This window comes from Lycorma delicatula, chromosome 11 (genome assembly GCF_047948215.1).
Source record: "Lycorma delicatula isolate Av1 chromosome 11, ASM4794821v1, whole genome shotgun sequence".
In the NCBI taxonomy this organism is placed as follows: domain Eukaryota; kingdom Metazoa; phylum Arthropoda; class Insecta; order Hemiptera; family Fulgoridae; genus Lycorma; species Lycorma delicatula.
Genome location: NC_134465.1, coordinates 77,131,892 through 77,146,390, shown reverse-complemented (window position 1 = coordinate 77,146,390; position 14,499 = coordinate 77,131,892). Strand labels below are relative to the sequence as shown.

The window sequence follows — 14,499 nt, the reverse complement described above, 5'->3', positions numbered from 1 at the left end:
AAAAAAAGTCCTTTTAACGACGACAAAGCATATTACACACATACACAAAACAAAAAACACTTTAAACCCCCATACAATAAGTTGTAACTATTGTTTTAAACAATATCTAATTGCACTTATTGAATGTAGTCGTTCCAAGGCCCATGACACGATATGATATTGGATTTATCCACTATCAATTGTGTTACAAATGGTGAGGAGAGAGTTTAACACAAATACATTTAGTTAAAGGTGGTCCTGAAAAACACCGTTTTTTGGTAAAAGGATTGTTATATTCGTAAAGGTTTATATAATTTATCGTATTCAATCATTTTTTTTCTAAAAAGATCTTCATTGGTACATATATGTATTATTACGTAGTGATTCAAAATAATCATATACTTCATCAATATTAGGAAAAAGGAATTCTAGTGTATCGCTCTTAATTACGTACACTACAAATTCTTCATCTGCTAACTGCTAAGTGGAAGTGTACTAGTTAAACTGCATTATTTATACAAATTGGTAGGATGTGGTGGGTTGACTGTGTTTACCTGATTTATAATGAAAAGATTAGGTTTTTGTTTTAATCGGAGTCTAGCGGATGTGATTGGTGATTAGGATGTAAAACATGTTATGTGGTTAATAAGCAGCGTCTCCTGTTTATGAAAAAAAAACAGTTGTTTAAACTTGAGCGGAGGTAATTGGTGATAGGCATTTTCTGTTTATAAGGAAAAAATAGTTGTAAAAACTTGAACGGATGTGTGTGCAATAGATAAGCAGGAAAAAACATGATTGTGTGGTTATTTAGCGTTATCATAAGGAAAATAATAACGATTATTATCTGCTTATTCGTTGACAAGCGGATGTACCGGGAGTATCAATAGCCACTCGTATCCGTTCTAGAATCATTCTAACAGTAGCTCTTGTAATAGAAAAATCCTCATGACTGACGGTTACAGAAAAACATTTGTCGATCAGTTAAACACGATGACGGTACATCAAAATCTAGATACTAAGAGCGTCAGCGAAATGAAAATCGACAAACCGTATGACATAATGACGCAAGTATGGTGGACACACGATATGGGAACGCAACCGAAATCAACAATGATGGTGATATAGGATGCGGACGAAAAATTATTGCGAATTTGAAAGCGGTGATAAAGCTATCGCACTTATTGACAGTAAATAAGTGCTATTTTTCGGATACTACCAATTTCTACCATGGTTACGTAAAGGCGTACACGATCTCAATACGCCTCATAGAAAAAACAACGTACTAGCTGTAAACGTGTTTGTTGCAAATGAAAAAAGAAAAGTAACTTCTAATGTAGTAACGGTAGACGGCGGACTTTTCTTCAGGTCACGTGATGAGGTAGATTGTTCTAACATCTGTGGCGATGATACCCAACCTCTCTTGGTGGCGTAGTGGCGTACGACGCGGATGGAAACTCAGAAATCGATTACGTTAAAACCAATCGATATACGAGAGGACGTCATATCGCTTCTTTTTATTTTATTTAATACAAGAATACGAAACGTAAACAAAAAGACGAAGAAAAGGATAAAGAAAACCGTCATTCATCGAAACAAATTTTTTTTTAATTTAAACCATTTTTCTTATAAAAAAAGTCCTTTTAACTACGACAAAGCATAATACACACATACACAAAACAAAAAACACTTTAAACCCCCATACAATAAGTTGTAACAATTGTTTTAAACAATATCTAATTGCAGTTATTGAATGTAGTGGTTCCAAGGCCCATGACACGATATGATATTGGATTTATCCACTATCAATTGTGTTACAAATGGTGAGGAGAGAGTTTAACACAAATACATTTAGTTAAAGGTGGTCCTGAAAAAGACCGTTTTTTGGTAAAAGGATTGTTATATTCGTAAAGGTTTATATAATTTATCGTATTCAATCATTTTTTTTTCTTAAAAGATCTTCATTGGTACATATATGTATTATTACGTACTGATTCAAAATAATCATATACTTCATCAATATTAGGAGAAAGGAATTCTAGTGTATCGCTCTTAATTACGTACACTACAAATTCTTCATCTGCTAACTGCTAAGTGGAAAGGTACTAGTTAAACTTCATTATTTATACAAATTGGTAGGATGTGGTGGGTTGACTGTGTTTACCTGGTTTATAAGGAAAAGATTAAGTTTTTGTTATAATCGGAGTGTAGCGGACGTGATTGGTGATTAGGATGTAAAACATGTTATGTGGTTAATAAGCAGCGTCTCCTGTTTATGAGGAAAAAATAGTTGTTTAAACTTGAGCGGAGGTAATTGGTGATAGGCATTTCCTGTTTATAAGGAAAAAATAGTTGTAAAAACTTGAACGGATGTGTGTGCAATAGATAAGCAGGAAAAAACATGATTGTGTGGTTATTTAGCGTTATCATAAGGAAAATAATAACGATTATTATCTGCTTATTCGTTGACAAGCGGATGTACCGGGAGTATCAATAGCCACTCGTATCCGTTCTAGAATCATTCTAACAGTAGCTCTTGTAATAGAAAAATCCTCATGACTGACGGTTACAGAAAAACATTTGTCGATCAGTTAAACACGATGACGGTACATCAAAATCTAGATACTAAGAGCGTCAGCGAAATCAAAATCGACAAACCGTATGACATAATGACGCAAGTATGGTGGACACACGATATGGGAACGCAACCGAAATCAACAATGATGGTGATATAGGATGCGGACGAAAAATTATTGCGAATTTGAAAGCGGTGATAAAGCTATCGCACTTATTGACAGTAAATAAGTGCTATTTTTCGGATACTACCAATTTCTACCATGGTTACGTAAAGGCGTACACGATCTCAATACGCCTCATAGAAAAAACAACGTACTAGCTGTAAACGTGTTTGTTGCAAATGAAAAAAGAAAAGTAACTTCTAATGTAGTAACGGTAGACGGCGGACTTTTCTTCAGGTCACGTGATGAGGTAGATTGTTCTAACATCTGTGGCGATGATACCCAACCTCTCTTGGTGGCGTAGTGGCGTACGACGCGGATGGAAACTCAGAAATCGATTACGTTAAAACCAATCGATATACGAGAGGACGTCATATCGCTTCTTTTTATTTTATTTAATACAAGAATACGAAACGTAAACAAAAAGACGAAGAAAAGGATAAAGAAAACCGTCATTCATCGAAACGAATTTTTTTTAATTTAAACCATTTTTCTTATAAAAAAAGTCCTTTTAACTACGACAAAGCATAATACACACATACACAAAACAAAAAAAACTTTAAACCCCCATACAATAAGTTGTAACTATTGTTTTAAACAATATCTAATTGCAGTTATTGAATGTAGTGGTTCCAAGGCCCATGACACGATATGATATTGGATTTATCCACTATCAATTGTGTTACAAATGGTGAGGAGAGAGTTTAACACAAATACATTTAGTTAAAGGTGGTCCTGAAAAAGACCGTTTTTTGGTAAAAGGATTGTTATATTCGTAAAGGTTTATATAATTTATCGTATTCAATCATTTTTTTTTCTTAAAAGATCTTCATTGGTACATATATGTATTATTACGTACTGATTCAAAATAATCATATACTTCATCAATATTAGGAGAAAGGAATTCTAGTGTATCGCTCTTAATTACGTACACTACAAATTCTTCATCTGCTAACTGCTAAGTGGAAAGGTACTAGTTAAACTTCATTATTTATACAAATTGGTAGGATGTGGTGGGTTGACTGTGTTTACCTGGTTTATAAGGAAAAGATTAAGTTTTTGTTATAATCGGAGTGTAGCGGACGTGATTGGTGATTAGGATGTAAAACATGTTATGTGGTTAATAAGCAGCGTCTCCTGTTTATGAGGAAAAAATAGTTGTTTAAACTTGAGCGGAGGTAATTGGTGATAGGCATTTCCTGTTTATAAGGAAAAAATAGTTGTAAAAACTTGAACGGATGTGTGTGCAATAGATAAGCAGGAAAAAACATGATTGTGTGGTTATTTAGCGTTATCATAAGGAAAATAATAACGATTATTATCTGCTTATTCGTTGACAAGCGGATGTACCGGGAGTATCAATAGCCACTCGTATCCGTTCTAGATCATTCTAACAGCAGCTCTTGTAATAGAAAAATCCTCATGACTGACGGTTACAGAAAAACATTTGTCGATCAGTTAAACACGATGACGGTACATCAAAATCTAGATACTAAGAGCGTCAGCGAAATCAAAATCGACAAACGGTATGACATAATGACGCAAGTATGGTGGACACACGATATGGGAACGCAAACGAAATCAACAATGATGGTGATATAGGATGCGGACGAAAAATTATTGCGAAGTTGAAAGCGGTGATAAAGCTATCGCACTTATTGACAGTAAATAAGTGCTATTTTTCGGATACTACCAATTTCTACCATGGTTACGTAAAGGCGTACACGATCTCAATACGCCTCATAGAAAAAACAACGTACTAGCTGTAAACGTGTTTGTTGCAAATGAAAAAAGAAAAGTAACTTCTAATGTAGTAACGGTAGACGGCGGACTTTTCTTCAGGTCACGTGATGAGGTAGATTGTTCTAACATCTGTGGCGATGATACCCAACCTCTCTTGGTGGCGTAGTGGCGTACGACGCGGATGGAAACTCAGAAATCGATTACGTTAAAACCAATCGATATACGAGAGGACGTCATATCGCTTCTTTTTATTTTATTTAATACAAGAATACGAAACGTAAACAAAAAGACGAAGAAAAGGATAAAGAAAACCGTCATTCATCGAAACGAATTTTTTTTAATTTAAACCATTTTTCTTATAAAAAAAGTCCTTTTAACTACGACAAAGCATAATACACACATACACAAAACAAAAAAACACTTTAAACCCCCATACAATAAGTTGTAACTATTGTTTTAAACAATATCTAATTGCAGTTATTGAATGTAGTGGTTCCAAGGCCCATGACACGATATGATATTGGATTTATCCACTATCAATTGTGTTACAAATGGTGAGGAGAGAGTTTAACACAAATACATTTAGTTAAAGGTGGTCCTGAAAAAGACCGTTTTTTGGTAAAAGGATTGTTATATTCGTAAAGGTTTATATAATTTATCGTATTCAATCATTTTTTTTTCTTAAAAGATCTTCATTGGTACATATATGTATTATTACGTACTGATTCAAAATAATCATATACTTCATCAATATTAGGAGAAAGGAATTCTAGTGTATCGCTCTTAATTACGTACACTACAAATTCTTCATCTGCTAACTGCTAAGTGGAAAGGTACTAGTTAAACTTCATTATTTATACAAATTGGTAGGATGTGGTGGGTTGACTGTGTTTACCTGGTTTATAAGGAAAAGATTAAGTTTTTGTTATAATCGGAGTGTAGCGGACGTGATTGGTGATTAGGATGTAAAACATGTTATGTGGTTAATAAGCAGCGTCTCCTGTTTATGAGGAAAAAATAGTTGTTTAAACTTGAGCGGAGGTAATTGGTGATAGGCATTTCCTGTTTATAAGGAAAAAATAGTTGTAAAAACTTGAACGGATGTGTGTGCAATAGATAAGCAGGAAAAAACATGATTGTGTGGTTATTTAGCGTTATCATAAGGAAAATAATAACGATTATTATCTGCTTATTCGTTGACAAGCGGATGTACCGGGAGTATCAATAGCCACTCGTATCCGTTCTAGAATCATTCTAACAGTAGCTCTTGTAATAGAAAAATCCTCATGACTGACGGTTACAGAAAAACATTTGTCGATCAGTTAAACACGATGACGGTACATCAAAATCTAGATACTAAGAGCGTCAGCGAAATCAAAATCGACAAACCGTATGACATAATGACGCAAGTATGGTGGACACACGATATGGGAACGCAACCGAAATCAACAATGATGGTGATATAGGATGCGGACGAAAAATTATTGCGAATTTGAAAGCGGTGATAAAGCTATCGCACTTATTGACAGTAAATAAGTGCTATTTTTCGGATACTACCAATTTCTACCATGGTTACGTAAAGGCGTACACGATCTCAATACGCCTCATAGAAAAAACAACGTACTAGCTGTAAACGTGTTTGTTGCAAATGAAAAAAGAAAAGTAACTTCTAATGTAGTAACGGTAGACGGCGGACTTTTCTTCAGGTCACGTGATGAGGTAGATTGTTCTAACATCTGTGGCGATGATACCCAACCTCTCTTGGTGGCGTAGTGGCGTACGACGCGGATGGAAACTCAGAAATCGATTACGTTAAAACCAATCGATATACGAGAGGACGTCATATCGCTTCTTTTTATTTTATTTAATACAAGAATACGAAACGTAAACAAAAAGACGAAGAAAAGGATAAAGAAAACCGTCATTCATCGAAACGAATTTTTTTTAATTTAAACCATTTTTCTTATAAAAAAAGTCCTTTTAACTACGACAAAGCATAATACACACATACACAAAACAAAAAACACTTTAAACCCCCATACAATAAGTTGTAACAATTGTTTTAAACAATATCTAATTGCAGTTATTGAATGTAGTGGTTCCAAGGCCCATGACACGATATGATATTGGATTTATCCACTATCAATTGTGTTACAAATGGTGAGGAGAGAGTTTAACACAAATACATTTAGTTAAAGGTGGTCCTGAAAAAGACCGTTTTTTGGTAAAAGGATTGTTATATTCGTAAAGGTTTATATAATTTATCGTATTCAATCATTTTTTTTTCTTAAAAGATCTTCATTGGTACATATATGTATTATTACGTACTGATTCAAAATAATCATATACTTCATCAATATTAGGAGAAAGGAATTCTAGTGTATCGCTCTTAATTACGTACACTACAAATTCTTCATCTGCTAACTGCTAAGTGGAAAGGTACTAGTTAAACTTCATTATTTATACAAATTGGTAGGATGTGGTGGGTTGACTGTGTTTACCTGGTTTATAAGGAAAAGATTAAGTTTTTGTTATAATCGGAGTGTAGCGGACGTGATTGGTGATTAGGATGTAAAACATGTTATGTGGTTAATAAGCAGCGTCTCCTGTTTATGAGGAAAAAATAGTTGTTTAAACTTGAGCGGAGGTAATTGGTGATAGGCATTTCCTGTTTATAAGGAAAAAATAGTTGTAAAAACTTGAACGGATGTGTGTGCAATAGATAAGCAGGAAAAAACATGATTGTGTGGTTATTTAGCGTTATCATAAGGAAAATAATAACGATTATTATCTGCTTATTCGTTGACAAGCGGATGTACCGGGAGTATCAATAGCCACTCGTATCCGTTCTAGAATCATTCTAACAGTAGCTCTTGTAATAGAAAAATCCTCATGACTGACGGTTACAGAAAAACATTTGTCGATCAGTTAAACACGATGACGGTACATCAAAATCTAGATACTAAGAGCGTCAGCGAAATCAAAATCGACAAACCGTATGACATAATGACGCAAGTATGGTGGACACACGATATGGGAACGCAACCGAAATCAACAATGATGGTGATATAGGATGCGGACGAAAAATTATTGCGAATTTGAAAGCGGTGATAAAGCTATCGCACTTATTGACAGTAAATAAGTGCTATTTTTCGGATACTACCAATTTCTACCATGGTTACGTAAAGGCGTACACGATCTCAATACGCCTCATAGAAAAAACAACGTACTAGCTGTAAACGTGTTTGTTGCAAATGAAAAAAGAAAAGTAACTTCTAATGTAGTAACGGTAGACGGCGGACTTTTCTTCAGGTCACGTGATGAGGTAGATTGTTCTAACATCTGTGGCGATGATACCCAACCTCTCTTGGTGGCGTAGTGGCGTACGACGCGGATGGAAACTCAGAAATCGATTACGTTAAAACCAATCGATATACGAGAGGACGTCATATCGCTTCTTTTTATTTTATTTAATACAAGAATACGAAACGTAAACAAAAAGACGAAGAAAAGGATAAAGAAAACCGTCATTCATCGAAACGAATTTTTTTTAATTTAAACCATTTTTCTTATAAAAAAAGTCCTTTTAACTACGACAAAGCATAATACACACATACACAAAACAAAAAACACTTTAAACCCCCATACAATAAGTTGTAACTATTGTTTTAAACAATATCTAATTGCAGTTATTGAATGTAGTGGTTCCAAGGCCCATGACACGATATGATATTGGATTTATCCACTATCAATTGTGTTACAAATGGTGAGGAGAGAGTTTAACACAAATACATTTAGTTAAAGGTGGTCCTGAAAAAGACCGTTTTTTGGTAAAAGGATTGTTATATTCGTAAAGGTTTATATAATTTATCGTATTCAATCATTTTTTTTTCTTAAAAGATCTTCATTGGTACATATATGTATTATTACGTACTGATTCAAAATAATCATATACTTCATCAATATTAGGAGAAAGGAATTCTAGTGTATCGCTCTTAATTACGTACACTACAAATTCTTCATCTGCTAACTGCTAAGTGGAAAGGTACTAGTTAAACTTCATTATTTATACAAATTGGTAGGATGTGGTGGGTTGACTGTGTTTACCTGGTTTATAAGGAAAAGATTAAGTTTTTGTTATAATCGGAGTGTAGCGGACGTGATTGGTGATTAGGATGTAAAACATGTTATGTGGTTAATAAGCAGCGTCTCCTGTTTATGAGGAAAAAATAGTTGTTTAAACTTGAGCGGAGGTAATTGGTGATAGGCATTTCCTGTTTATAAGGAAAAAATAGTTGTAAAAACTTGAACGGATGTGTGTGCAATAGATAAGCAGGAAAAAACATGATTGTGTGGTTATTTAGCGTTATCATAAGGAAAATAATAACGATTATTATCTGCTTATTCGTTGACAAGCGGATGTACCGGGAGTATCAATAGCCACTCGTATCCGTTCTAGATCATTCTAACAGCAGCTCTTGTAATAGAAAAATCCTCATGACTGACGGTTACAGAAAAACATTTGTCGATCAGTTAAACACGATGACGGTACATCGAATTCTAGATACTAAGAGCGTCAGCGAAATCAAAATCGACAAACGGTATGACATAATGACGCAAGTATGGTGGACACACGATATGGGAACGCAAACGAAATCAACAATGATGGTGATATAGGATGCGGACGAAAAATTATTGCGAAGTTGAAAGCGGTGATAAAGCTATCGCACTTATTGACAGTAAATAAGTGCTATTTTTCGGATACTACCAATTTCTACCATGGTTACGTAAAGGCGTACACGATCTCAATACGCCTCATAGAAAAAACAACGTACTAGCTGTAAACGTGTTTGTTGCAAATGAAAAAAGAAAAGTAACTTCTAATGTAGTAACGGTAGACGGCGGACTTTTCTTCAGGTCACGTGATGAGGTAGATTGTTCTAACATCTGTGGCGATGATACCCAACCTCTCTTGGTGGCGTAGTGGCGTACGACGCGGATGGAAACTCAGAAATCGATTACGTTAAAACCAATCGATATACGAGAGGACGTCATATCGCTTCTTTTTATTTTATTTAATACAAGAATACGAAACGTAAACAAAAAGACGAAGAAAAGGACGAAGAAAACCATCATTCATCGAAACGAATTTTTTTTTAATTTAAACCATTTTTCTTATAAAAAAAGTCCTTTTAACGACGACAAAGCATATTACACACATACACAAAACAAAAAACACTTTAAACCCCCATACAATAAGTTGTAACTATTGTTTTAAACAATATCTAATTGCACTTATTGAATGTAGTCGTTCCAAGGCCCATGACACGATATGATATTGGATTTATCCACTATCAATTGTGTTACAAATGGTGAGGAGAGAGTTTAACACAAATACATTTAGTTAAAGGTGGTCCTGAAAAACACCGTTTTTTGGTAAAAGGATTGTTATATTCGTAAAGGTTTATATAATTTATCGTATTCAATCATTTTTTTTCTAAAAAGATCTTCATTGGTACATATATGTATTATTACGTAGTGATTCAAAATAATCATATACTTCATCAATATTAGGAAAAAGGAATTCTAGTGTATCGCTCTTAATTACGTACACTACAAATTCTTCATCTGCTAACTGCTAAGTGGAAGTGTACTAGTTAAACTGCATTATTTATACAAATTGGTAGGATGTGGTGGGTTGACTGTGTTTACCTGATTTATAATGAAAAGATTAGGTTTTTGTTTTAATCGGAGTCTAGCGGATGTGATTGGTGATTAGGATGTAAAACATGTTATGTGGTTAATAAGCAGCGTCTCCTGTTTATGAGGAAAAAATAGTTGTTTAAACTTGAGCGGAGGTAATTGGTGATAGGCATTTCCTGTTTATAAGGAAAAAATAGTTGTAAAAACTTGAACGGATGTGTGTGCAATAGATAAGCAGGAAAAAACATGATTGTGTGGTTACTTAGCGTTATCATAAGGAAAATAATAACGATTATTATCTGCTTATTCGTTGACAAGCGGATGTACCGGGAGTATCAATAGCCACTCGTATCCGTTCTAGAATCATTCTAACAGTAGCTCTTGTAATAGAAAAATCCTCATGACTGACGGTTACAGAAAAACATTTGTCGATCAGTTAAACACGATGACGGTACATCAAAATCTAGATACTAAGAGCGTCAGCGAAATCAAAATCGACAAACCGTATGACATAATGACGCAAGTATGGTGGACACACGATATGGGAACGCAACCGAAATCAACAATGATGGTGATATAGGATGCGGACGAAAAATTATTGCGAATTTGAAAGCGGTGATAAAGCTATCGCACTTATTGACAGTAAATAAGTGCTATTTTTCGGATACTACCAATTTCTACCATGGTTACGTAAAGGCGTACACGATCTCAATACGCCTCATAGAAAAAACAACGTACTAGCTGTAAACGTGTTTGTTGCAAATGAAAAAAGAAAAGTAACTTCTAATGTAGTAACGGTAGACGGCGGACTTTTCTTCAGGTCACGTGATGAGGTAGATTGTTCTAACATCTGTGGCGATGATACCCAACCTCTCTTGGTGGCGTAGTGGCGTACGACGCGGATGGAAACTCAGAAATCGATTACGTTAAAACCAATCGATATACGAGAGGACGTCATATCGCTTCTTTTTATTTTATTTAATACAAGAATACGAAACGTAAACAAAAAGACGAAGAAAAGGATAAAGAAAACCGTCATTCATCGAAACGAATTTTTTTTAATTTAAACCATTTTTCTTATAAAAAAAGTCCTTTTAACTACGACAAAGCATAATACACACATACACAAAACAAAAAACACTTTAAACCCCCATACAATAAGTTGTAACTATTGTTTTAAACAATATCTAATTGCAGTTATTGAATGTAGTGGTTCCAAGGCCCATGACACGATATGATATTGGATTTATCCACTATCAATTGTGTTACAAATGGTGAGGAGAGAGTTTAACACAAATACATTTAGTTAAAGGTGGTCCTGAAAAAGACCGTTTTTTGGTAAAAGGATTGTTATATTCGTAAAGGTTTATATAATTTATCGTATTCAATCATTTTTTTTTCTTAAAAGATCTTCATTGGTACATATATGTATTATTACGTACTGATTCAAAATAATCATATACTTCATCAATATTAGGAGAAAGGAATTCTAGTGTATCGCTCTTAATTACGTACACTACAAATTCTTCATCTGCTAACTGCTAAGTGGAAAGGTACTAGTTAAACTTCATTATTTATACAAATTGGTAGGATGTGGTGGGTTGACTGTGTTTACCTGGTTTATAAGGAAAAGATTAAGTTTTTGTTATAATCGGAGTGTAGCGGACGTGATTGGTGATTAGGATGTAAAACATGTTATGTGGTTAATAAGCAGCGTCTCCTGTTTATGAGGAAAAAATAGTTGTTTAAACTTGAGCGGAGGTAATTGGTGATAGGCATTTCCTGTTTATAAGGAAAAAATAGTTGTAAAAACTTGAACGGATGTGTGTGCAATAGATAAGCAGGAAAAAACATGATTGTGTGGTTATTTAGCGTTATCATAAGGAAAATAATAACGATTATTATCTGCTTATTCGTTGACAAGCGGATGTACCGGGAGTATCAATAGCCACTCGTATCCGTTCTAGATCATTCTAACAGCAGCTCTTGTAATAGAAAAATCCTCATGACTGACGGTTACAGAAAAACATTTGTCGATCAGTTAAACACGATGACGGTACATCGAATTCTAGATACTAAGAGCGTCAGCGAAATCAAAATCGACAAACGGTATGACATAATGACGCAAGTATGGTGGACACACGATATGGGAACGCAAACGAAATCAACAATGATGGTGATATAGGATGCGGACGAAAAATTATTGCGAAGTTGAAAGCGGTGATAAAGCTATCGCACTTATTGACAGTAAATAAGTGCTATTTTTCGGATACTACCAATTTCTACCATGGTTACGTAAAGGCGTACACGATCTCAATACGCCTCATAGAAAAAACAACGTACTAGCTGTAAACGTGTTTGTTGCAAATGAAAAAAGAAAAGTAACTTCTAATGTAGTAACGGTAGACGGCGGACTTTTCTTCAGGTCACGTGATGAGGTAGATTGTTCTAACATCTGTGGCGATGATACCCAACCTCTCTTGGTGGCGTAGTGGCGTACGACGCGGATGGAAACTCAGAAATCGATTACGTTAAAACCAATCGATATACGAGAGGACGTCATATCGCTTCTTTTTATTTTATTTAATACAAGAATACGAAACGTAAACAAAAAGACGAAGAAAAGGACGAAGAAAACCATCATTCATCGAAACGAATTTTTTTTTAATTTAAACCATTTTTCTTATAAAAAAAGTCCTTTTAACGACGACAAAGCATATTACACACATACACAAAACAAAAAACACTTTAAACCCCCATACAATAAGTTGTAACTATTGTTTTAAACAATATCTAATTGCACTTATTGAATGTAGTCGTTCCAAGGCCCATGACACGATATGATATTGGATTTATCCACTATCAATTGTGTTACAAATGGTGAGGAGAGAGTTTAACACAAATACATTTAGTTAAAGGTGGTCCTGAAAAACACCGTTTTTTGGTAAAAGGATTGTTATATTCGTAAAGGTTTATATAATTTATCGTATTCAATCATTTTTTTTCTAAAAAGATCTTCATTGGTACATATATGTATTATTACGTAGTGATTCAAAATAATCATATACTTCATCAATATTAGGAAAAAGGAATTCTAGTGTATCGCTCTTAATTACGTACACTACAAATTCTTCATCTGCTAACTGCTAAGTGGAAGTGTACTAGTTAAACTGCATTATTTATACAAATTGGTAGGATGTGGTGGGTTGACTGTGTTTACCTGATTTATAATGAAAAGATTAGGTTTTTGTTTTAATCGGAGTCTAGCGGATGTGATTGGTGATTAGGATGTAAAACATGTTATGTGGTTAATAAGCAGCGTCTCCTGTTTATGAGGAAAAAATAGTTGTTTAAACTTGAGCGGAGGTAATTGGTGATAGGCATTTCCTGTTTATAAGGAAAAAATAGTTGTAAAAACTTGAACGGATGTGTGTGCAATAGATAAGCAGGAAAAAACATGATTGTGTGGTTACTTAGCGTTATCATAAGGAAAATAATAACGATTATTATCTGCTTATTCGTTGACAAGCGGATGTACCGGGAGTATCAATAGCCACTCGTATCCGTTCTAGAATCATTCTAACAGTAGCTCTTGTAATAGAAAAATCCTCATGACTGACGGTTACAGAAAAACATTTGTCGATCAGTTAAACACGATGACGGTACATCAAAATCTAGATACTAAGAGCGTCAGCGAAATGAAAATCGACAAACCGTATGACATAATGACGCAAGTATGGTGGACACACGATATGGGAACGCAACCGAAATCAACAATGATGGTGATATAGGATGCGGACGAAAAAGTATTGCGAATTTGAAAGCGGTGATAAAGCTATCGCACTTATTGACAGTAAATAAGTGCTATTTTTCGGATACTACCAATTTCTACCATGGTTACGTAAAGGCGTACACGATCTCAATACGCCTCATAGAAAAAACAACGTACTAGCTGTAAACGTGTTTGTTGCAAATGAAAAAAGAAAAGTAACTTCTAATGTAGTAACGGTAGACGGCGGACTTTTCTTCAGGTCACGTGATGAGGTAGATTGTTCTAACATCTGTGGCGATGATACCCAACCTCTCTTGGTGGCGTAGTGGCGTACGACGCGGATGGAAACTCAGAAATCGATTACGTTAAAACCAATCGATATACGAGAGGACGTCATATCGCTTCTTTTTATTTTATTTAATACAAGAATACGAAACGTAAACAAAAAGACGAAGAAAAGGATAAAGAAAACCGTCATTCATCGAAACGAATTTTTTTTAATTTAAACCATTTTTCTTATAAAAAAAGTCCTTTTAACTACGACAAAGCATAATACACACATACACA

The 14,499-nt window shown here is 34.6% G+C and overlaps 1 protein-coding gene across 3 annotated transcripts in view; it reads right to left on the bottom strand.

Moving 5' to 3' along the window:
• The window catches only part of LOC142332307 (regulator of telomere elongation helicase 1 homolog), a 366,979-nt gene that overhangs the window by 231,459 nt on the left and 121,021 nt on the right, over positions 1-14,499 (bottom strand). The window lies entirely within an intron of this gene.